Source organism: Sardina pilchardus, chromosome 3, assembly GCF_963854185.1.
Source record: "Sardina pilchardus chromosome 3, fSarPil1.1, whole genome shotgun sequence".
NCBI classification, from domain to species: domain Eukaryota; kingdom Metazoa; phylum Chordata; class Actinopteri; order Clupeiformes; family Clupeidae; genus Sardina; species Sardina pilchardus.
The window spans coordinates 29,554,340-29,579,387 of record NC_084996.1 but is presented as its reverse complement, the minus strand read 5'-3'; the positions used below and the strand labels follow the sequence as shown (position 1 = coordinate 29,579,387).

At 41.7% G+C, this 25,048-nt stretch overlaps 1 protein-coding gene and 1 long non-coding RNA gene across 2 annotated transcripts in view; both read right to left on the bottom strand.

The window, feature by feature from the left end:
* LOC134077252 (beta-1,4 N-acetylgalactosaminyltransferase 2-like) overlaps positions 1 to 25,048 on the bottom strand; it is a 107,753-nt gene that overhangs the window by 14,133 nt on the left and 68,572 nt on the right. The window lies entirely within an intron of this gene.
* LOC134077253 (uncharacterized) overlaps positions 8,455 to 25,048 on the bottom strand; it is a 62,303-nt gene continuing 45,709 nt past the window's right edge. Inside the window, exons 2-3 of the long non-coding RNA XR_009938670.1 lie at positions 13,248 to 13,300; positions 8,455 to 8,584 (exon numbers count right to left, since the gene is read on the bottom strand). This is a non-coding gene — a long non-coding RNA (uncharacterized LOC134077253). The remainder of the gene's footprint in view (positions 8,585 to 13,247; positions 13,301 to 25,048) is intronic.

Below are 25,048 nucleotides of genomic sequence, written 5' to 3'. Positions count from 1 at the left end.
TTAGAAAACGGCTTGCCCCAGGTCTTCGCCACGTCGTCCAGACAGTCCTGGAACGGGGGGACCGAAGGCTTGGGAGCAGGTGATGGAGGGGGGAGGAAATTCCCATCTAGCCTGTTGATCACAGGCGTCGGCGGTGGACGCGGCCACTTGACGCCAAGCCGGCTAGCAGCGCGTTGGCACGTGGCAAGGAACAGCTTGCCCGCTGTGGTGTGAGACTCCGCCGTAGCAGACTCCCCCATAACCGACGCAGCAGTCGAGGCCGGTGCGGGCTGAGAGGGGGGGAAAAGCAGTTCGCCGTCCACACACTCCTCCATTGCTACGTCCTCCTCAGAAGAGTACTCCAGCGCTTCCAGAGCGGGGAGTGGCATCGGCGATGGACGCGCCGTGGAGGAGGCTCCTTGCGACCCAGACAGGTTGAGGAGCTGAGCCTCGTCCTCCTCGCTCATTACGAGTTCGGAGAGCAGGGGGTCCGAACTGTCCTGAGTCGGGAGATTGAGTCCAAAATCGTCAAACCGGCGCTGTAGTGTTCTGAGCCCGAAGCGAGAACAGGCAGCGCATCCCTGCGGGTTGTCCAAGGCCTCTCGGGCATGTTGGAGCCCCAAGCAGAAGACGCAGGCGGCATGGGTATCCTTCCTCTCAATCGAGTGGCCACAAGCATTAGGGCAAGGTCGAAGTTTGGGACGTACCGCAGAATGCATGGCTTAATTGAAGGGAATATCTAGTTGCAGGTTATAGCTAGTGGAGAAGCGGGCAACGCGGCTAGTCTCCAGGCTACACGGCAACGTTAGCAATTAGCTAAAGTTCGAAAAGAGGCGAGCTGACGCGGCCAGATATTTCGAACTGTCCTTTTTTCTTGTTCTTTTTCTTTTCTTTCTTTCTTTCTTAACTAATGTCCCGACGTTTCGTGGGGTCGAGTAAGCTTCTTCCCCAAGGAAACAGTTTAGCCGGAACACTCAAAGTAGAATTCGTTGGCGTGTGGTAGTAACTCTTCGTTACGGCTTCTTTAGCGAGTCTTGAAGAGCGAAAAATGTGAAGAGGAGCGAGCGTCACTGTAATTTATAATAGGTAGGCGGGGCTACCTGTGAGTGACAGCTCTCTCCGCCAATAGGCGTGTTTAAAAAGGCTTCAAGAGCGGTCGCGCGAGGGCGCTATCCCATAGAGTCACGGTCTGTGTCGAACGAGTCGACCGAAAGAGAAACAGAACTTTATCAATGTGAAAAATCATCTTTTAAATTCCCACACATCATATGTGAAATGCACGGTCCAACTCGAACGGGACCAAAAAATAATTGTTATCTCTCCATTGACTCCCATGCATAAAAAATCGTAAAATAGGTCCCATAGACCGGAAGTAGAAGGGCGTGACTTCGGCTCTCTATTCGGACGGGATTAGTTTTATGGGGGGACGTACAGTAATGCAGGTTTATCATATGACCTCTGTAATATAAATGTCCAATTCGGACGGGACTAGACATCTCTGTAATTTTACTTGACATGGGAGGAGTAACTACGTTTACGTTCTGCCGTCACATCTTCGTCGCTGTGCACGTGATACTTTGCGTCAGGTACGTGCGGCATTTTCAGATTTGAAAGACTACAAGTTGGTTAAACTAGCAAACGTTAGCTTTATGTTATGCCATAAGTAGTTTGAAATGGCTAACAATATCAAGCTAATAGGCAAACTAGCTAACGTCCTATTAGGAGCTACACAGCATGTCATGTTTTCATTCAGACTATGGTGGAATTGTTTTCCAATCAGGATGTGACGAAATATTACAGACATCTTTACAGAGGGTCGCGTTCGCACGGGATTAATATTACCTAAGGTAATTTCTCCGGACCGTTTTACGGAAGGTAAAAGTGTCTGTAAATGTCACCGACATACTCCGTTATGTTTACTGACATGGCGCGTCCGGACGGGACTACATTACCTGGTAATTATTACTTTACCTGATGTCACCCCATAAAACTAATCCCGTCCGAATAGGCCTTTAGTGCTGCTATCCAAGCCATTCCTCGCCTTTTTGTCACCTCTGAAACATGACGTATACTATTATTTTTCCACGCTGGAAAACTATAAAAGATAAGCTTCATGTTACTCTATTGAATTTTATAACACAGCAGGTAAACGGCATTTCGACAACTGCACTTCGTTGTTCCCGCACGTCAGTAAAACAACTTAATTTTGGGCCACCTATTCCCAAAATGCGTTGCGTTTTACGTCACGTTCTCAATCTCTTTACGAATTGCGTGGGTCTCATTTTCAGGCCTAAAAAAACGGAATTCCGTTTAAAAACGGAAGAATCACACCCCTGCATAGTGTCCAAACAACCACAATTACATAATTGCCTCATTGTAGATGCAACATTATAGCCAGCTCCATACATTATACGCAATTAGTAATAACTAGAAAATGTAATTCCATGGAAGGAATTACCATTGCATGTAAATGCAAAAAGGTTACTGACATCATTGTATTAGGCCTATAGTTAAAAAGACAACTAGGCTACACAGACGAATAGATAAATAACAATAACCCAATTACAATTCCACTGAAATTACTGGGAAAGTCACATTTAAAAAGTGATTTATGGAAATGCATCAAAATTGTGGATATAGGCTATTTTGGAAAATAACTCTTCATTTATTAGAATTTGAAAAGACTGAAATGAAGTTGCCAACTTCAAACGAGTTGCAAGAGCAGACACTTTAGTAGTGAAACGACTGGTAGGATAGCTTATAGCCTTCATATCTACACTAATGCAGGTTAAAAGTAGGCCTAGGCATGGAATACGGAATACAATCTCATTCTCAAACAACGCCAATCAACGATGATGCAGCAACAGGTAGCAAATGTAACGTTATAGCTTACAGTAGGATATTTTACCACATTTTACAGGATGAGCTAGTATGTTCTTCGAAGTGTGTTCAGGTGCGTGATTGTCCTAATAGGAATGTAGCCTACAATAAGCTTAGGTTTTTAATTTGTGAATGATACCGAAAGCTTTAAATGATTGCCTGGCTGGCAAGTCTAACGACTAGCTCGCTAAACTCTGTTCGCCTTGCAGCCTACCCCGACGTTAAACGTTAGCCTGGAGCAAGTTTGGTTGTCGTTAGTATAGGCTACAGTGTTTACATTGACGTTAGGTTAGATTGTCTTTAGGTTAGATTGTCTTTAGCTGTTGATAACGTTACCGAGAGCAAACCGGTTAGGCTACTGTAACGATAGGCCTAAACAAATCAAGTAAGGAGTAGCCTAGCCTAACAGGAGACAAGACGACAACTACAGTGGCATGGTAGAATGTTTTCACAGCTGTAGACGTAACGTAACATTCACGTTTAGCCTGGTTTCAGAGATCCTTGATTACTGACAGCTGAGCACTGACGTAACAATTAGTCTTTGCCGCCAAAGGGTCTCAATGTAAACTCTATGGGAATTTTAAACTCTTTTATCGTAAATATCTCAAAAAGTATAAAGTTCACAAATGTGAAAAATACATAGAACAAATCTCAGTTTCAAGACCTCTGTAGGAACGCTTGAATGACGTCAAACGGTTCAGTGGTTCTAGAGCCTTTGATCGTTGATTTTGGTCGGAAGAAGAATAAAGATAACGATAATAAGAAGAACAGTGATAACAGTACATTGCATTTACATGCAATGTAATTACTAAGTGACACACAGTTCTGGTCAGTGTTATCATGGATATCCTGTCTTGTAACAACGTATACTTACGATATATGCATTGTCATGATAAACTATTTAGTTCAATTCTATTTAAATTGAAAGCTCTATTGCTGTCTTTCATGTGTGAGATTGTGATATTGCTGAGGTGAAGACTTGCCTGATTTTCTGTTTCCTATACTCTTCTGCTCGTCTCGTCCTGATGTCACTTAGCTTTGCTGCTTCAATGCTGCTTGTGATACTTGAACTCTGGCAAGAGCATGGTGCTGAGGAGGGTCTCTGTAGAATACTGCTGGGTTCAAAAACAGATGAGAAGATGGCAGAGCTCAATAATTTAACACACTTTGCTCTTTCAGATTGTTTATTAACTTGCTGGCATGCCTTTATAGCAAGTAAAATAAAGATAGTGGGTTTTTTTATTATTTTTTTTTAAAGCTACTTTCTGTTGTAGGTTACTGTATATGTGTCAGTAACACTTTATTTTAGCGAACACATATAGCCATATATAACTAAAATATAACTAAAATGTGGCTGTATTAGTGCTCAACAAGGTCTGTATTAAGCAGCATGGCACATGGCTGTATTAGTGCTCAACAAGGTCTGTATTAAGCAGCATGGCACATTTATTAGCTATTTATTGAACAATTTCTTATTCTTAGAGTGTATCTCCGGCGAAAATGTACCTCTGTATGAAAACACATCAACTAAGCCGTGTAGGCAGTATTTTTTGTTTATAGTAGCCTAACAAGCTAAACCACATCAAGATAGGGTCTAGAACAGCGGTGGCCAACCCGCGGCTCGCGAGCCACATGCGGCTCTTTGCTTCTTCTCGTGCGGCTCGCGGCTGCTCAACTGCTGTTCTGACTTCTCCTCGGACCTAAACGTTTTCCTTTTGAAATAGCCTTTATTTCCGGTAAATAAAAACTAATTTCAGAATTTGATAGTAGCCTATTGCCAAAAGTAATTTAATAGTTAACAATAATCATTTTACCGTCATGATATGGATAGGAATAGGGCTCGGGATCATGACGTGAAAACTTCGCGGGCGCAGCCATATTGGCAGCTTGTTTACTATGGATTACTATGGATTTATTCCCGCCTATATTAGTGTGTTCCTGTTACTTCGTTTTTGCCTTCTTGGTCGTATGTTGCTGTGTAGTGGGGTGTAACAGCACCACCCATGATCGCAAGAGGAAAAGAATCGCTAATACTACATTTCTGCTTCTTGTCTTCTGCATCTGAATGAATGGACATTACGCTCGGTGCGCTACCAATATGGCGGCTATGCCTAGAATGCAAGGCTTGTTCCCGAGCCCTATTGGCCAAAACGAAGCAGACGTGTTTATTCTTCAGCCAGGTTTAATGCTACTGTTGCAATCAGGAATACCCTGAAGCTAATCCTAAATAGAAGGAACACGTGCCATTGAAAAGGGCCATTTATCGTTTTGTAGCATAACCCCTCTGGTTAATATGTCAAAGTACGGTAGCCTAATCAAAACGAAAGCACTCTGAGATCGCAAACCTCCGCCTCGCGCATCCTGCTTAACATCTCGCGCCTCCGCTTAACATCTTGCTTAACAAACAGACAAACCCCGATGAAAACATAACCTCATTTGCGGAGGTGATATGTTTCTAGCCTACACATTCGTTTGGTTCTTGGTATGCCACTGATTCATAAAGCTTCAAACCTGAACATTTCCTACATACTTTTGCAAGTAGGCTGGTAATGGCTATAGACGTCAGTCACTCGTTTTCTTTTTGTTTATTTTCTTTTTAAAAGTTAACTGAACACTTGACATTGCATTATCAGGTGTTGGAGCATTGCTCATGCCAATAAGTCATTCAGTGAGGGGGGATTTGATGTGTGTCTGATCTTTTTACATTTTCCAATGATCATTTATCAATGATCATTGAGCATCTGCCAAGTGTCTTACTTTAAATGAAAAACAAAGGAGCTATAAGTGTAGGCCTAATGTTGTGCTGTTGTAGTATGGACGCCCTTTTTTGTTGTGCGGCTCTCTTGACTTTTGTAGATTTTTTTTTGGCTCTTCATGCTAGACTGGTTGGCCACCCCTGGTCTAGAAACTCACCATGGCAGGGCTCAATCGGAGGGGTGGGATAAACGGTTGTCTTTAGAATTCCCTCTCTACGCAATCGGATAGAATAGAATATATACTTTTTTGATCCCGTGAGGGAAATTCAGTTCTCTGCATTTAACCCAATTTAACCGAATTAGTGAACACACAGCACACAGTGAACACACAGTGAGGTGAATCACACAACCCAGAGCAGTGAGCTGCCTGCCCAAACAGCTGCGCTCGGGGAGCAGTGAGGGGTTAGGTGCCTTGCTCAAGGGCACTTCAGCCGTGGACTGGTCGGGGATCGAACCGGCAATCCTCAGGTTACAAGTTACAAGGTATTCGCAACTCCTCATCGCCACTGTGCCAGGCAGCCTACCAATCTGGCAGTTCTGCTGCCCAGTATATTAAAGAGACCCTATGCAACTTTTCCATAGTCACAAAATCGCTTAGAAATCGTTGTTTTGCTTGACTGACCAGTTTTATCGAAAACAGTAATATTTCCTCCCGCCCCGTGTCCCTATCCGCTAGTGATGCGCGGATCAGCCCGTTACCCGCGGATATCCGCGGGTTTACCCGCGGGTCGGGCGGATTTGGGTAGGCCTAGTAGTTTTTTCTAAATATTGCGGGTGGGTCGGGTCAAAAAAGTAAAAATGCACATTTCTCACTTGTTAACTTCGGACATATTAGGTGGCGATGCGCCTGCAATACACAGGAGGTGCGGTCGAGCGCTAAACATAATTTCTCCTAAATTCAGCACCCAATTGCGCCATGCGTGACTGAGTCAATCACGCATTCGCTACTTTATGGACATGGAGCCTATGATCTGGGATATCGAGGGTTGTGCACAATGCGAGAACACCTTGCTTCTGTCATGTACACGAATAAACAGCTGTGCTTGTTAGCCTAAATGCTAGTGTTTCACGCAAAAGTAGGCTATGAAGTTGGAAGGGGAAATATGAATGGAAACTTGTTATGTCCATGAAGATGAGATTTAACACTGGCTATGTATGTCTAGGCTGCAGATTATGGCGTGGAAGAGCGCAGATTGTCAAAATGACCGATTATTGTAACCCGTTGTTGTCCTCATGTGGGAGAATTAGGCTAATTATATAGGCTACGAAAGACGTTATGTGCGTTTTTTCCTTTCCGCGGGTCGGGTCGGATTTGGGTCACAATTCGAACATATTTTTGCGGATTGGGCGGGGCGGTTTGGATCTCCTGAGGAGTCGGGTTGGGGCGGGTTTTAAAAAAAAGCCCACCCGCGCATCACTACTATCCGCTATTGCAACCTTGCAGTTTGTTCAGGAGGCGATCGCTCCTTGTTTACATCTGGAAGGCTGAGACGCGTAAGGAACAAGAAGAACCACGCTTGCAATTTATATATTTATATATATAAATATACACGCTAAAGCTGTCGGGGAAGCTCTGCAGAGAAATATGCAAGCATAAAACGAACGAAACCGGAGATGAAATCGCCAATCCTGCATAGTTTCTCTTTAAGAAGGTAGTTCCACTGCTCAACAGCCTGGACGCCTCCAGTGGCCAGCATAGCATGTTCCAAAATGGCAAGCCCCGGGCACTATTCCTCTAGTGCAGGGGTCTCAAACTCGCGGGCCGCGGGCCAATTGCGGCCCGCGAGATGATATTTTGCGGCCCCCGGCCTGAAGTCGAAGCTTAATGTTAGTGCGGCCCGCGCATGCATCTGGGCATTTTATATTTTGTAACAATCGTGGGCTGGGCTCTATGGCTGCGCTACCATAGCTCAGGCTCGTGACAACAACACGAATTAGCAATTGTTTACTTGCAACATGTTCCAGCCCGCAACTTTCTGTCAAAATAATAATGCCTAAGTCGCCCCTTGAGGGTATTTTTTATGCGATAAACGACACGGGTTAAAACAGACGGGAGGTACGGTGACAAGTCTCATTTGTAGCCTAGACTCCACCTGCTAGACATCAAGTGTTTCGATTCAAGCAACGTTTTCACGAACTAGCCCCCTCATTAAACTAGGCTCTCTAAGATTTAAGAGGGTGCCCGGTGATATCCCTTGGGCAATTTCATATATTAAGCCTTTCTTGTCCAATGTGTTGACTATAAGGCGGATATACTACAGGTGAATAGGGTAAAACAATTAACAAGCAGATATCACTATCTGCTTGTAACACATCAACCCAACCAGTTGATGTGTTACAGTGGCCCCCAGCTCATTTGAGTTTGAGACCCCTGCTCTAGTGGCAGCTTTGCACTCTCTAGCTGCTGGTTGTAGCAACTCGAGGGGGTCCATACAGAGCCGACAGTACTCAGTGACTAGAAACAGAGATCTACAAATTTCTCCTTTATGGCTAAATAAATGTGTAATGACTGTCAATACAGACCTTATTGACCACTACAGTAATTTCCCGCATATAAGCCGCATTGTGTGTAAGCCGCAGGGCAGTGTTCTATGGAAGTTAAAAGAAACAAAACCACATTAACACCATATTAACTGCTCCCCTGTATTAACCTCATAGCTGAAGAAATTTAGCAAAATCAATGTATAAGTCGCGGTTAATAGTCAGGAAATTACAGTAATACATTTGTTATGTATTAATGGCTAACATGGTGTTTGATAAAATAAACTGTGTAACCAGATTTTCTAACCATCCAATTATTTGTATTGGAACAAAAATAGTCAGGTGTTTGCCTTGTGTTCTTTGCAATGAATCTCTGAACATCCCCTTTGATTTCCTCATATCCATCGCTGGTGAGTGCAGTAGAGTTATTCCACACAAAGTTGATGGCAACAGATACCAACACCAGGAAAAGTAGCACAGCCATGTACCTGCAAAGTGAAGCAAAGTATTACATTTCATACAGGTTTCTTTTTCATTTATAATATTCTGGTATCAAGTTGAAATGTCAATAGAAAATTTGTATAAATGTCTGCTCAAGATGTAAAATGTCATAGCAATTCAATCAGACATGTCACAGCAAATTAGATTAGACCAGAGAGGTAGATAAAACAGAGTGACGACACTCCCATAGACCTCCGTAGGAAAAAATGGCAGCACTTTTTCTAGGCTATTTCCACGTTATGGGACTTTTGGAACTATTAAAAGCCAATCTCTTTGTCAGTAGTCAATGAGTTAATTGATTATACCCTCCAGCATCCAGAAGTACATCCCACCCTCCTGAGATTCAGCCATTCAGCGCATGTTTTTTGGAACTTTTGATCGCGTGGCGGCAACATCAAACATTGAACTCTCTATTAGACCAGATACAGTCACTTCCTGTTTGGTGGCTTCACCACTGATTTTAAATGGCTGTGATGGGCGAGCGTTTTTAGAATATGGCTTTAAAAAGCGAGACATACAAGGATAAGTTTGAAAATCATCTGTACCAAGTTCCGTGACAAATGGACAAAATCTGTGACCTGTGAAAATGCTTTCAAGTTTTGGACAAAATCCAGGATGGCGACAAAATCAGTTACACCGAGGTCACAAGTTGGGATGTGTCGGCCTTACAAGCTATTTATTAATAGACAACCATAGTAAGTTTCCAAATTCCAAATACATCAACAGTTACAAGCCAAAATGTAATTTTGCTAATTGTAGCGCCCCTAGAGGTCAAAGGTCACCAAGTTCCTTGAGCGTCCTCCTGATGGGGTCATGAATCCATGTCTTAAGTTTGGTTTTGATACATGAAAGGGTTGCGGCGATATGAACTTACTTCCTGTTTGCCGGCTTTGCCGCCAATTTTGATTGGCTGTGATGGGCAAACGCTTTCAAAAATTAACACACAAAGGGATTATATTTGTGAGGCTTGGTCTAAAGATCAAGTTTCGTGAAAATCATATAAGGGTCATTCCGTGTCAAATCACCCAGTGGTCATCCTCTCCAAAAAAATCTGAAAAATCCAGTGTTCGAAGACCAAACCTATGCATTAATCTAAATAGTATATCTATGTCACTAATGGTTCCAAAACTACAGCCCTTTGAAGCTTCGTCATTTTAAGCATTGTGGTGAACAATCCTTTTTGTTCAACTTGCTACATTATAAGCTCTTTGAGCATTTCACACACAAGACTAGCCCATTTAACAGGATTTTTTTAAATTATTATTATTATTTTACCCTATATTCTGTATGTGAGGATCATCTGACCAAAATGTGGGCTTGTTGCTGAGTTTCCTTACTGAGATATGATTTTTGGAAAATATTGTTTATAAATCCACTGAATTTGTAATGATCTGCAGCACCACTTTGAACCACATGTGTTGCTATTTTATAGAAGTCTGGTTAGGCAGGTGTGTCCCCTGGGGTGCTTGACACCCTCTAGTGAGCCCTTACAGGGGAGCTACACCAGATGCGTAACTGAAGCGTTCCGTTCGCGACGCGTAGGTTGCAGCCGGTCGCAGCAGTTAATTATCACTGTAGTCAATGGAAGTAGCTACACCAGACGCAACAGTGGCGCGTACATTCGAAAATAGACCCATCTTCTAAAATGGATTTTACGCATCGCGAACGGAACGCTTCAGTTACGCGTCTGGTGTAGCTCCCGTTAGAGATGCTGGAGCCGGTGAAGCTGTTTACCGACACGTCTTGAAGCACAGGACCAGCCCAAGCTTTGATGGTTAAAGGAATAGTTCAGAATTTTGGACATAGGACCTCTTTTCCAACTTAGTCGGGGTGATATAGGTCGGTGAAGACCATTTTCAGTGAATTTCTGCCCTTCCTATGAGTTGCAACGTTCATCTCGTGCTAATCTGGTGCCAAGATAACGCAAGTCAACGGTAACATCCAGCCTGCCACTGAAAACACTCCACAGAACACCCGAAAAACAAATAAATTATAACGTCAGACTATCGATGCACATGCCTAGTGTTGATAGAACAATGTTAGAAGTAAAACGAACCTTGCATCGCATTGCAATAGCCTATTTTGTTCCCTGTATGGCAGTGGCGGATTGATATTGAGAAACTAGTCCCTCAAAATGTAATAAATCATTGAGTTGCAAGGTTAGTTTTATTTCTAAAATTATTCTATCAACACGGACATGTACATCGATAGTCTGACGATTTAATTTATTTGTCTCGGGTGTGCTGTGTGGAGTGAGTAGGCTAAGGGTAAGACTGTTTTGGATGTTACCGTTGAAATGCGTTAGCTCAGAACCAGCCTTAACAAAGGGGAACGCTGCAACTGAAGGAAGGGGTTAAACGCGATAAAAACGGTCTCCACCGACTTATATCACCTCGGCAAAGTTGGAAATGAGGTCCTGTGTCCAAAATTCCGAACTATTCCTTTAATATGTTTAAGTTTTTATTTTTCATCAAAGTGGTGTACAATCCAACACAATAGGTTGTCCTAATACCACAGTGCATGTGGCAACAAATGAAAGGGGAGAACCTTGGCTCTGCTTTCACCGTGGGCCTCAACTTGATTGAGAGGACAGGTGTCACAGGTAGTGACATCACTGAAGCCCTGCCCGTCAGTCAGTGCTACCCCTACCATGTGATCCTAACCGATCCTTACAGTCACCACTGCAGATGCCCAAGATAAGCTTGCATTAGGCTATTTCAGTGGCTAGCTGTTTACTTTCGTTTACAAAGTATCTTGGGAAGTCCTGCCACCTTTATTGCAGCTTTTCCTTCTCTGTTTTCTTTTCAATTACACCGTTCTGCCAGTCCTGTGTTCACGTGAAACTGAAAGCAATATAGTATGTAATGTAAATGTGAATTTTGCAGGTTGGAAATGACAGAGAATATCTGATCTGGGGTCCCTTTCTACAAAAGTTAGCTGCGTGGTTGCTAAACCACCATGGTACGACACAACTTTCGCTCAAACAACGACCTTGTAAGTGTTGTTGTTTGGTGGTTGTTCGGTAGCTCAAACACTGCAGTATTAATAACGTCAGGGTATACGCAGATCCTGCCCATTTAATAGTGCATCAGTAGAGTTAAAGATGAATGAATGTAAATGTAGTCGCATTGGCACATATCCAATTCATAGCTGACTTATTTCCACATATGAATGAGGCCTGAAACCGATCTGGAAATATCAGAATCCCATGCGCTTTTTTCCTGTTTACACATCCATGCTTGTTGTGTTTCTATTCTTACAACAACGTTATAACCATACATAAAGGAGGTTCACAAACTACTGAACACTTTCACTTGTGGACAGGCTCACTCAATTCATCTCTGAAACTGTATCAATCTGCGGCTTCATAGGGAAAACATAGTGCCACATGAATAGTTCCTTTCACAACAGCATTTCATTTGAACAATGCTGCACATCAGCACTGTGTAACATGAGCAAAAAATCGGAATTTGGTCACATTTAACTGATGGTAAAACGTAGTTGCTTTCTCTTAGGACCTCCCTTGTGGTGGCACTGACCTCTGCACTCTTATGCTGCGTTAGTGGGACTTATCCTACCTCCAACTAGGGTTAGACTAAGTAACTAAGAAAAATGCACTGGAATGCCTGTCGAAGTGGAACCTCCTACCAGTGAAGTCGGGGGAGCTCAATCTACCCCGACCTCACCAAAATTAAGTCGGAGGATAATGGCGGCACCCATGGAGTCACACGTTGAGAGATAAAACTTCACAGATGTGATGCCCCTATCTGGACATAAAGATGTGTTATCATTTTAATGCTGTGTTTCAGTGCAATGGGACGTGGGACTTATGTTGATGTCAACCCTGCTACATTGATCTCTGCAAGTTTCTCCAACTACTGCTGCTTGGCACTGGAATTTAGCTTCTCTCAGGTCAGGCTTCTCTCTTTTCCATTTTGGAGAAAGATCCATGTCGCAAATAAAACAAATATACAAAATCAATATCAACTCCTCTCTCTGTAGCTCTAATGGAAATGACTATGGCAACCAATCAGCATTCCAACCAATATGGCAAATCCTTCCCTAAATGCAATGCGATCGAAAAAATCATGACATAACTCAGCATTCTCCATACAATTTACACACCACTGTTTAAACTCTGCATCTACTTTCTCATCTTCTTTATGGTTTTATGTTTGCTTGTTTGATTTATTATTTGGTAATGCGTGTGTTGTTACTTTGTTAATAGGTTTATTTAGCAATGGAGCTACAGTAGCCTATTCGGCACCAGGGCCTCAGTATGCTTGAGTGGTTGGTTGAGTGAACATGTGGGGGATATTGTGAGTAGGATCAGGGTCTGAGGACATAGCCACTAAAATGTTTATTTTGTAATTGCACAGTTTTGCACATTTTATGACTCTTATCAGTCCTCAGGCTAAACCTCTGGACTCCATTTAGGCAGTGAGTGAGACAAATGGTGGACACATTTGCATCATTTTTTTAAATTGTTTATTCTTATTATTTTCATATCTATCTTCCCTGGGTGTTGTAACAAGTACATTTCCCTGGTATGGGATCAAATAAAGTCATATTTTATCTTACCTTATTTTAAGCCCACCTGGGGCCAGTAACACAAACAATATATGTTTCCATGTGATGTTGTGGAATTACCTTGGAAGCATGTCGTTGCTCACTTCCTTACTTTACCGTTGAGCTAGACCTGTCTGTGGAGGAAAGTAGCAACATACAATTGTACTTCATGCAAAAGGTAAACAAACAAACAAACACACACACACACACACACACACACACAGCAGCTCGGGCTGGAAACCTGCACATTTATCTCTCATGCTTCCTGTCCACGTTTGCTGGGTCCAGACACAAGCTTATCCAAAAGGCGCACCTGGATCATTGGTCTGATTGGTTGAAGGAATCCAAATGCATAGTCATTTGAACTATGCCCATTGATCACTCTTGTAGAAATAAAGCTCATACTCAGCGCTTAGTATGGTGATAAGCCAGACTACACATAATACATTTTGGTCTACCCTTCATGGAAAACTAATTCAACACATACTACTGAGGAGGGTGGGACATGTCTCATGTTAGATCACATCCTGAGGGTATAAGCTTTCAGAAAATATGTTTTATATGGTTAACTACTGTAGTTTTTCCTAAATGGCACAGACCTAAAGGTATCAGCCATATACCTGATTTACTCATACTAGGGATATAATCTGTTAATCGACTATCAATAAGAATGTACTCCACTCAATTAAATTAATTATTGGTTAATTGAACAATGCAATTTAAGACCGTTTTCCACAGGATGTACTTGAACGTACCACTCGGGTGGTGAGAGACCCGACACAAACTTGAGGCGGCAACAAAGAACAAACATGAGAAGAAGTGGAGCATTCATTTCAAATGAATTAATGATGGCAAAGACAGCCGATGTAAACTCTGTGGTACTATTTACATTTCAACAGCTCTATGAGTTTGTTAAGGGTCCGTGTAACGCTTTGCAGTGCTTTGTTCTATTTGCAGAATTCACATGAAAAAATGGAAAATGGGTTCAAAACTTTCATTATCCATTTGTCAGACTACTCAGCAAATGGACAATTGATGCTATTTTTAACCTTCGAGTGTGGTTTTTGAAACGGTAAATAATGAATTTGAAACAAAACTAAAATTGAGTCCATTTTCCAATTTTCCATTTCTGCATCGTGGTTGGACTGAACCAAACGCGCCAAGGGATGTACGGATGGCGCCTCTGGCCAGTTGTAGAGATAGGCTATAAATGATACAGATCGAGTTATCAAGTCAAATTCATGCCAAGTGAGCTCGAGACGTAGGCCTATCTACCAGACCGACTGGAGGCGATTGAGGACCGCTCAACTCGTCATTCCCTCACCTGCACCCTCGATGGTTAGACTTCACAGACCTTCAGATAGCCTACAGTAACTTGTCACATGCACTTGTTGCAATCTCTGCTGATGGTGCTGGTGTGTGTGTGTGTGTGTCTGTGTGTGTGTGTGTGTGTGTTGGGGGGGGGGGGTCTATGGTGCGGAGTCGGTGACGCTTTCATGCCCCCTATGTAAGCCTACGATAGCATTTGTTCACGGTTGTTGACGGTTTGAATAAATGTGAGCAACCCTACCCATGAACAAAAACCTCTCCACCAACATGCCTACAGAAGCTGTTAAACAACAAGTTGACAAGAGTAGGCTAAGCCCATTAATAACATCCCATTCTTAACCCAAGCAGACATCGGGTGAAGTGAAACCTCTGGGCCACAACGCAACTCTCCGGTAACCCCCAGCGTTCATGGTTCAGTCCAAGCCCAAGCGCAAAAACACAAACTTAGAATATGAGTCAATGTTTGACTTTCGAACTTCTGAGGAGAAAATCCCAAGTGTACTCAATGCAAAAAATAAAACACACAACAGTCATCAATTTACCAAGTAGTCTGAAAAATGAATAATTGAAGTTTTAAAACATTTTTTCATTATGTTCATGTGAAATCTGCAATACAAAGCACTGCAAAGCGTTAGACGGACCGTTAAGATACCACCTTCATAATTTGCATGCAACCATGTTGCAGAGTAGCCAGGCTAGCGCCTACCACTTCTCAAATGAGACGTGGTCTGGCAACCAGACGTTTATTTTCCCACATTTGAAAAAATGCCCAGATCTGTTCATTGGGCGCCACGGATGTCTATCAAATGCGTCTGTGCATAGCTCATCATGGTCTTGCTTTCTCCCCTGTTCGGTGATTGGTCGCCAACATCAGGCGAAAATGTGGGTGTTAGTTTCCAGACTGCCTTAGCAGTGTAAAAGAAATCACTGCGCAAGGCAGAATGGGAACACCCAGGCTAGTTGCAGAGAGGAAGTTTGTCGCCTTTACAACCTAGCCTTGCTGTTGTGGTGCGAAGGTAAGTATATGTGACAACAGCAAAGCATTACTCAGAGGATTTGCGGCTTTATCGAGAAAAATATGTTTCCCATACTTGGACTAATCTGTGACGGGCCGCCACGAAAGCCACACAAAATGTAGGCTATATATTCTATGTTGTACTATTTAAATAATTATAAAATATGTTTTTCAATTGAGTCACTTTCATTGAGCTGTGCTTTTTACGCACGGAGCCTTTCTTTGCCCCTCCTCACTTTCTCCAGTAATTAACCCACTGCCTTCTTTGCATGTGCATTTAACAAAACATTAACGATTGTTGAGGGATTGCTGTTGCCACAGAAGAAGGCAAGCTAAACTGCTATTAATTCTGTTTAGCATCATGACTATGCTGCACAACTTTGTTGAGAACTGCTGCATTCAAGATAACTCTGCTAACGTCTTATCACAACAGTTTAGTCTGCCTAATGTAGGCTACTAAGTTATGCAATCAAGACTTATCTCTTAAGCGTTAGAATACTGTTGATACTGGATGTCGAGTTTAGAATGCTTACAGCTGTTTGTCAATTTCGAGCAGGTTACTCTTGCATGTTCTATTAATTTTATTGACTGGAACTGAACATTTGCAAACAAGGAAACGGTGCCAACATAAAACATGACTGTTCCCAATCAGTGTGCCAAATTTCACAACTTTTTACTAGAAGGTTCTAATGGGCTGCCATAGACTTACATTGCGTCCAGAGAATGCAGAGGGTGTGCAGTAATCAGAGCAAAGGTGTATTGAGGTTTCCTAGCTGATGTCACAGACGCGAGAATTCTAGGTTTCGCCATGATGGGAGTCAACAATGGTCATTATTGTAATTTAACACCAATAGCGTCCAACCTTAGAGGTTTCACTCTCAATTAACTTTAGCCTAAGTCTTCAAGTCTTTATTTTTCAACCGATTTCATTTAAATATGCCGTATACCAACGTCGTGCGCACAGTGTTTTTCTTTCAGAGCCTAATTAAGCATTAGGCTAAAAGAAGCTATAAAAGCAGCAATTTCGACAGTAGGCTTTCACAATTTTGTCTGTGAAATGTCTTCGTGTTAGAAGGCGTACACCCTAGGCTACTTTCAAGTTATGGGTTTTTAAATGTTCCTCATAGAAAGTCTTTTTGAAGTTCAAATAAAAGAAAATGTTGCTGCAGTTGCAAGACTGTTAAAATTGCGATGTACCTACGGACAGCAAATGTCGGAGTGTTTCGAGGTAGCTTAGCCTATCAGGCTAGGTTATTTATGCATAGGCCTAAAATATAGCCTAATTAAACTAGGCTATGCCAGGCTAATGATGTACAACTGTAAGATCAAATTCAAAAACGTTTTGTCTACCCAAAGCATGTTTGCAAATGTATGCAAAGGGATATTTCTGTTCATACCATCTTAAATCGTTTCACCATCATATCATCTTAAATCGTTTCAAAAACAAGGATTAGCAGTCTGCCTATGCTGCATGGGTATAGTTGCAGGAATCAATCGTATGTTAAATATCGTTGCTAGCTTCGTATAGTTTCACTGCAGGGACCACACACATTGCACGACTGCTCATGAATCGGTGGCACCAAACGAAAACGTATGTCCAGATTGGGGAAACGTTTAGTTTATTTTGAATAGATACGTTGACTCAAGTTAAAGGCAAATGATAACCACAACTGAATAACAAAATCCTGCCCTTTGCTAGCACTGGAGGGAAAAGTTATTACTTGCTTGAAAGCTAGCCAGCTAGCTGACGGCCAGTTCTGTTCTGTCATCTTTCTTCTCTCCTGCTTTCTAGTTGTCCATGGAGAAAAATCCTCAGATATCCAGTAAACGTCATGCTGTCTTTCAGAGTTAATCCAAGTGTGCTGTAAACTTAGTTAAGATAACTTGTAGCCTATGCCTAATTTAGAAACACATAGTGGGCTAATTACTAATGACTCCTGCTAACTAGCGTCTAGCGACTAGCTAACACGTCGTCATTTTGCCAAACTAAATAAATAGATGTAACCCTAGCGACCGGTAGCGTAGTCAACACGTTGTCATTTGCCAAACTAAATAAATAGATGTAATCCAGATAGGTCTAGGCTACTGTAGCTCCCGTTGATATGCTTGATAGCCAGTCAAAACAGTTCGCTGAAGGATCTGTGGTAGGCAGCTTGGATGCACTGCTAGCACGATCCACTCTTTCAGGCAATAATGGGCACATATTTTTGTTTATTCATGTAGGCTGACTACCTGTCACGTTCAAGCCCGAGCAACAAATAGCACTGTTTAGGACCGATAATAGAAGCTGTTCCCTGCAGCGTTATCGATAGCCTACGGAAATCCAGCCTGAAAATCTTAAAAACTCTAAGCTTTAATGGTCAAGCGTTTATCAAGACGTGGTGTTAACTAAATAATCAGTGTCACAGTATCTTACTTGCGGTCTAGGAAGTTGATCACCTTGCACCAGGTCATTGAAAATACTCAATGAAGCAAACTTTGATTCAATCTCACGTGTGTCGCTATTGGACTCCGCTATTCTTTGACTCCCAAAATGGCGGCGTTAATATCTATATGCTGGTTGTTATGGGAACAGTGAGGAATGACGCGCCCGGAATCCTCAATAAGGCATATTTTCAGTTGTTTTACACTTTTTTGTTAAGTACATATTTCCACGTGTTAATTCATAGTTTGATGCCTTCAGTGTGAGTCTACAATGTCAATAGAGCTCCCCAGTCCCGCCCCTCCTCCGAGAGAGGTGCTTGTCCGGAAGTAAAATTCTCATTCATTTCTCCCATTGACTTCTGGAAAAATTCGGATATAAAGAGTTTTAGACCATGCCTTAGGCTAACCAGCTACGATGTGACTCATAAGCATATAACTTATAATTTCGAGTGAAAAAATGAACAGAAAATGTAAAAAAAGCGAAAGGTACAAGACTGTGTACATATCTTAAATTCCGAGATAGAGAACTCAAATCCCAGGATGCTTTGCAAACGTACACACATTTCCAACATTTGCAGCCTAACTATAGTTTAACATGGTTCCATATTAATCTAAGAAAAGAGGATGATTACTTCCTACCGATTCCATTGAGTAAATTCAACCTTCAAGATGAGAAACCCGTTCTTTTTCCTGCAGCCATTTTATGTCTTGAAGTTCCAGCGAGACGAAGCTGGACGATAGGCGCGGGAAAAGTTGAGTACAGTTTGTTTGGGATTGCCATGGCAACGGCGATCTCTACCAATCAAAGGCTCTGCTTTCACCAGTTTTACACGGTAGGGTGTTGGGTAGTGTAGTACTCTCTCGTTAAATCGTGAATAAAACATTGTTTTCTCAAAACAAGGTTGATGCCCCGTTAACTTTTGACATCTATATGAGCAGGTATAATCGCTTAGTCACATCGTAGCTGGTTTTAAGTCTACCATGGACGGTTACGATTTTATGGCTTATTCTCCAGTTGTCAATGGAGAAATTGTATTGGATTTTTACTTCCGGACAAGGCTGTGGGTGGGACTGGGGAGCTCTATAGCCATGAAAATAAAGGAAACTCATTGAATGAGAAAGTGTGTCCAAACTTTTGGCCTGTAGCTTAGCCTACTGTATATGTTCCCTTGTGTTTCACTGGGGCAGGTCAGTTTTTTGTTCACATTATATCACGCCAGATGTGTCATTATACTTTTGGTTGATTTCTTTTATAGGCCTATTTTTCAGTTGGGAAAGACAGGTAATGTTTAGCGTTGTCTGCATAGCAATAGTTAAATCCATGGGAGGGAATGTTCTCATCTAAGGAAGTGGTGTAAATAGAGAAAAGCAGGGGCCTGATCCCTGAGGCATACCTGTGGTGGGGTCATGAGACTATGGGATTCTCTTTTTTGGGCATTTTTGGCAAAATCACTTGAGATCCTATATGTAATGATATAACAATTAGTACTTTGTTTATACTGTAATTGTTTAAGCCAATGACTATGAATTAGAATGCGCATGCGCAGTACGTGGAGTTGGAACAGACCAAGCGGTTCTGAATGCTTGTAACTAACCACTATGACTTTAATAGATAAAGCTCATCTCTTCAAGTATTGTTGTAGTTTGTTTATTCAAGAACCCAGTTACGAACAGCACATGATGTCAGAAGTGGACTTGGAGAGTCTTATCAATCTTATCTAACAACTTTGACGAAAGTTAGCCTGTACTCCGCTAGCGCAGTTGGAAGCTAGCACTAGGAACATCAAGCAGTGAGAGAACGAGAGTCGTTGGCCTGTTTTAACAAGGAGATAAAAAGAAACGGACTAAACGAAATGCAAGCATTACAACTACCACCCAATCTACAGTTGACAGGTAATGTGGCTGAGAATTGGAGAAGATTCAAGCAACGATTCCAGTTATACTTATCAGCAATAGGCGCCGATGAGAAGTCTGAAAAAACGAAAGCATCAGTGTTCTTGCATGTTGTTGGCGATGAAGGGCTAGAAGTCTACAACAACTTTCAGTTCGATAGTGTGGAAGACGGGCTGGATTTAGACAAGATCCTTATGAAGTTCGAGGCATGTTGTATCCCAAAGGCTAACGTTACCTTCGAGAGGCATAGGTTTTTCACATGTGTGCAAAAAACAGGAGGGACAATCGTTCAATATGTGACTGAGCTGAGGAACAGAAGCAAGACATGCGAATTCGGAGGGCTGACTGACTCATTGATAAAGGACAGGCTTGTGTGCGGGATTCCGGATAATAGTCTAAGAGAAAGGCTTTTAAGGGAGCAAGAGTTGGATCTGGATAAAGCCATCAGAATGTGTAGAGCTGCAGAGACGGTGAAAACGCAAGCTAAAGAATTGTTCGGTGAGAGCTGCAACGTTGATGCCGTGAGAAGCGATGCACACGGAGCAGTGAGGAAGAAGAGCACAGCTCAGGATACACGGAATGAAACGAAACCGGCGCGCAGAGACGAACAAGGACGGAAATGTGATCGATGTGGCACTCAACATCCTCCCAAAAGATGTCCAGCATACGGTAAAGTCTGCCATAATTGCAATAAAAAGAATCATTATGCACGAAATTGTAACCAAGCAGACCAGAGTAAAGTTCATACTGTAAATGAGAGTGATTCAGACGAATTCTATGTGGATGCAGTGACAGAAAAGAACGCTGATAGAAAGGACTGGATACTGATGTTGAGGGTGAATCACACACACATTGCAATGAAACTGGACACTGGAGCACAGGCAAATGTGATATCAGAGACTGTATTCAACAAAATTAGACCCAGACCTAAATTGCATGCCACAAAAGTGAAAGTAAGTGGATACTCAGGAACAGCCATACCTGTGAAAGGAAAATGCATGGTGAAGGTGGCACACAAAGACAGAGAGCACACACTCTCATTCATAGTGGTGCCCAAAGAGGTGCAGACCATACTAGGCCTATCGGCTTGCGAGAGACTGAACCTTGTGAAGAGGGTGCTCGTAGTGGACAGTGAAGTAGATATGGACTATAAGGAACTCATGAAGGATTACAGTGACTTATTCCAGGGTCTTGGATGCTTGCCTGGAGAACACACCATAAGAGTGGATACAAATGTATCACCAGTCATCAATCCCTGTCGTAAAGTGCCGTTTGCTCTACAAAAGCCAATGAAAGATGAGTTGGACAGGATGGAAAGATTGAAGGTGATCGAAAAGATTGACGAGCCAACCGACTGGGTAAGCTCACTAGTCATAGTGAATAAAAAGAATGGAAAACCTAGAGTTTGTATGGATCCAAGAAACTTGAACAGAGCAATAAAGAGAAAACACTTTAAACTTCCCACACGAGAGGAGATTATGTCACAGTTTGCAAACGCAAAATTGTGTATGTTCAACAGTCCATTTGGGAGATATCGATTTCTTAGGCTACCTTTTGGAATAGCTTCTGCACCAGAAGTGTACCATAAGACAATTCATATGATTTATGAACACCTAGATGGCGTGGATACATCAATGGATGACATCATAGTATGGGGAAGTACTAAAGCAGAACATGATGAGAGGCTGAAGAGTGTACTCGAGGCAACAAGAAAAGTAAATTTAAAACTGAACAAAGAGAAGTGTCAGCTAGGAGTGACAGAACTGACATTCGTTGGGGACATACTGAGCAGTGAGGGCATCAGGCCAGATCCCAGAAAGGTGTCAGCCATTGAGAACATGCCAAGGCCTCAGTGTAAGAAGGATGTACAAAGATTCAATGGAATGATCAACTACATGGGAAAGTTCATACCGAATCTCTCAGAGCGCATGGCACCTCTGAGACAATTGACAGAAAAGAAAACAGACTGGCAATGGAATCCCGAACATGAAAAGTCATGGAGAGACTTGAAGACACAGCTCACGTTGGAACCAGTGCTGAGGTTTTACGACCCAGTGAGGTCCATCAAGATCTCGTCTGACGCATCACAGAGTGGGCTTGGGGCGGTGCTATTGCAGAAGTATGAAGACTGGCAACCAATTGCATACGCTTCACGTTCAATGACAGATGCGGAGACGCGTTATGCACAAATTGAGAAAGAGTTGCTAAGCATAACGTATGCTTGTGAGAGATTCCACCAGTTTGTGTCAGGACAAGAAATCTCAGTTGAGACAGATCATAAGCCACTGATTGCGTTGTTTCAGAAGCCTCTGAATTAGACAGGGAAAAATCCAGAACGATCTAATAAAGGTCACTACCAAACTTTTCTCAATTGATTCTATAGTACTTTTCCGCGTAGAATCCATTTCTGCTTGGGACATTTTTATATCACGCATAGTTAATGAGATAATTTGCATATTTGAATACATTAGGGCAATTCCATATCAGTTGGAACAGGTCCGACACCATGGTCCTCAGTTTTTCCTGATTTTTGGTCCAAATGTTCCTCCATGTATTAGAAGAAAACCAAAATTTTAGCTGGGTATCTTGTTTAGTTTCTGAGATATGGCTCTTCAAATGTGGTTAGACGTGTCCTAAAAAAAAGGCTGAAAATTCCTGTATTTAATGAGCACCACGTTTTTTAAACCCCTCTCCTCTCTTAAGGCTACCATATTATTTTCTAAAAATTTGAACACTGGGGCAGTACCCTGTGTTGTTGTCCAAAATCACAAAGGAATTACAGTCCTTCCCACCATTGGAGACTTATTCATCGAAACAAACCCATATTTTTTTTTGAAAGCAATGAAAAAAAAGCCTGTTTTTGTTCTCTTATGGTCATGAATGCCTAGCACTCACATTTTTAAAACTCTGCATATATATAGTCCATGAGTAAGAGAACATGTTGACAAAAAAATTGAGATGTTTTTGTTTCTTATTTCGAGGCTATGAGCCTTCAAAGTTGGCCAAAATGGCGTTTTTCCTAAAAATGCCACTTTTATTGCCTTTTTCCAAGGACGAGATGAAATGCAAATCCAACATTTCTTTTTTTCTGCAATAGTGTGGCACTTTGTAGATCATGTGAATGTGGTAGATCCGACCTGTCCATTTTAATATCCCCACAGCACATGTCTGAAGCTAGAAAAAATGAAAAAATGTCTTGGCTGAAGGAGGTGTTGGTTTGATTTGTATGAACCTCTTAGAAGGACAATTTGGGATGTAAATCCATTTTATCTTTTTGAGGGATCAGAATGCCATCCTGTAAACAGGATAAAAATGTTATATCCCATTTTTACTCTTTAGTGATCCCTAAAAATATGTCCAAAAGTTGTCATAAATGGGGAAAAAAAGGCGACTAAATTGAGGGGCTTAAATGGCCAAGTGGATCAAGTCACAAGGCTAAAAATGAAATATAAGACAGAAGAGATACTGAGGGAGAACACTGTTAAATGTATAATCCCTGCTATGATGGCCTTTGAACCCACTGTGTCCCTAACTGAGGTTCATTCTCATTAAACAATTTTTTTCTGCATGAAGCATATTGTCTCCTGGTTGCTGTTGGAGTTACCGTTGGATGCAGCATGCATTGTGATTTGTTCTAATGGTATCCCTAGACAGTTAACCTGAGATCCACTTAGATAAACATAACCCTAGGACCAGTGAAAATCCTACACTTTTTGGTCATCCATATCCATCCATAAGTTAAATTAATAATATTTGTTTTATGTCACACAAAGTGGGTACCGATCAACTCCAAATGGTCTGAAACATACTCCTACACAATATCTCAAACCATGATTTTGGCCTCAATAGTTTTTTGCGAACAACTATTGAACGGAAGGTCGTAGACTCAATCTGATTTGCTCCATCAGACATAATTCGCCCATGAGGATCAAGCAAGAAGTGAATGTTTATTTCTATGACCTTCCGTTCTCTAGATATAGCCTTTTTAAAGTTTATTTCCTGTTTTAAACCAACTTCCGGTTATCACAGGATATTAGGGACACAGTGGGTTCAAAGGCCATCGTAACAGGGTTAAACATTTCACAGTGTTCTCCCTCAGTTTCTCATCTGTCTTATATTACATTTTTAACCTTGTGTGACTTGATCCACTTGGCCATTTAAGCCCCTCAATTTAGTTGCCTTTTTCATTTTTGACAACTTTTGGACATATTTTAAGGGATCACTAAAGAGTAGAAATGGGATACAACATTTTTATCCTATTTACAAGATGGCATTCTGATCCCTCAAACAGAAAAAATGGGTTTACACCCCATATTGTCCTTCTAACAGGTTCATACAAATCAAACCAACACCTCCTTCAGCCAAGACTATTTTTCATTTTTTCTAACTTCAGACATGTGCTGTGGGGATATTAGAATGGACAGGTCGGATCTACCACATTCACATGGTCTACGAAGTGCCACACTATTGCAGAAAAAAAGAAATGTTGGATTTGCATTTCATCTTGTCCTTGGAAAAAGGCAATAAAAGTGGCATTTTTAGGAAAAAACGCCATTTTGGCCAACTTTGAAGGCTCATAGCCTCGAAATAAGAAAAACAAACATCTCAATTTTTTATCAACATGTTCTCTTACTCATGGACTATAAATATATAGAGTTTTAAAAATGTGAGTGCTAGGCATTCATGACCATAAGAGAACAAAAACAGTTTTTTTTTCATTGCTTTCAAAAAAAATATGGGTTTGTTTCGATGGATAAGTCTCCAATGGTGGGAAGGACTGTAATTCCTTTGTGATTTTGGACAACAACACAGGGTACTGCCCCAGTGTTCAATTTTTTAGAAAATAATATGTTAGCCTTAAGAGAGGAGAGGGGTTTAAAAAAAAGTGGTGCTCATTAAATACAGGAATTTTCAGCCTTTTTTTAGGACACGTCTAACCACATTTGAAGAGCCATATCTCAGAAACTAAACAAGATACCCAGCTAAAATTTTGGTTTTCTTCCAATGAGACATGGAGGAACATTTGGACCAAAAATCAGGAAAAACTGAGGACCATGGTGTCGGACCTGTTCCAACTGATATGGAATTGCCCTAATGTATTCAAATATGCAAATTATCTCATTAACTATGCGTGATATAAAAATGTCCCAAGCAGAAATGGATTCTACGCGGAAAAGTACTATAGAATCAATTGAGAAAAGTTTGGTAGTGACCTTTATTA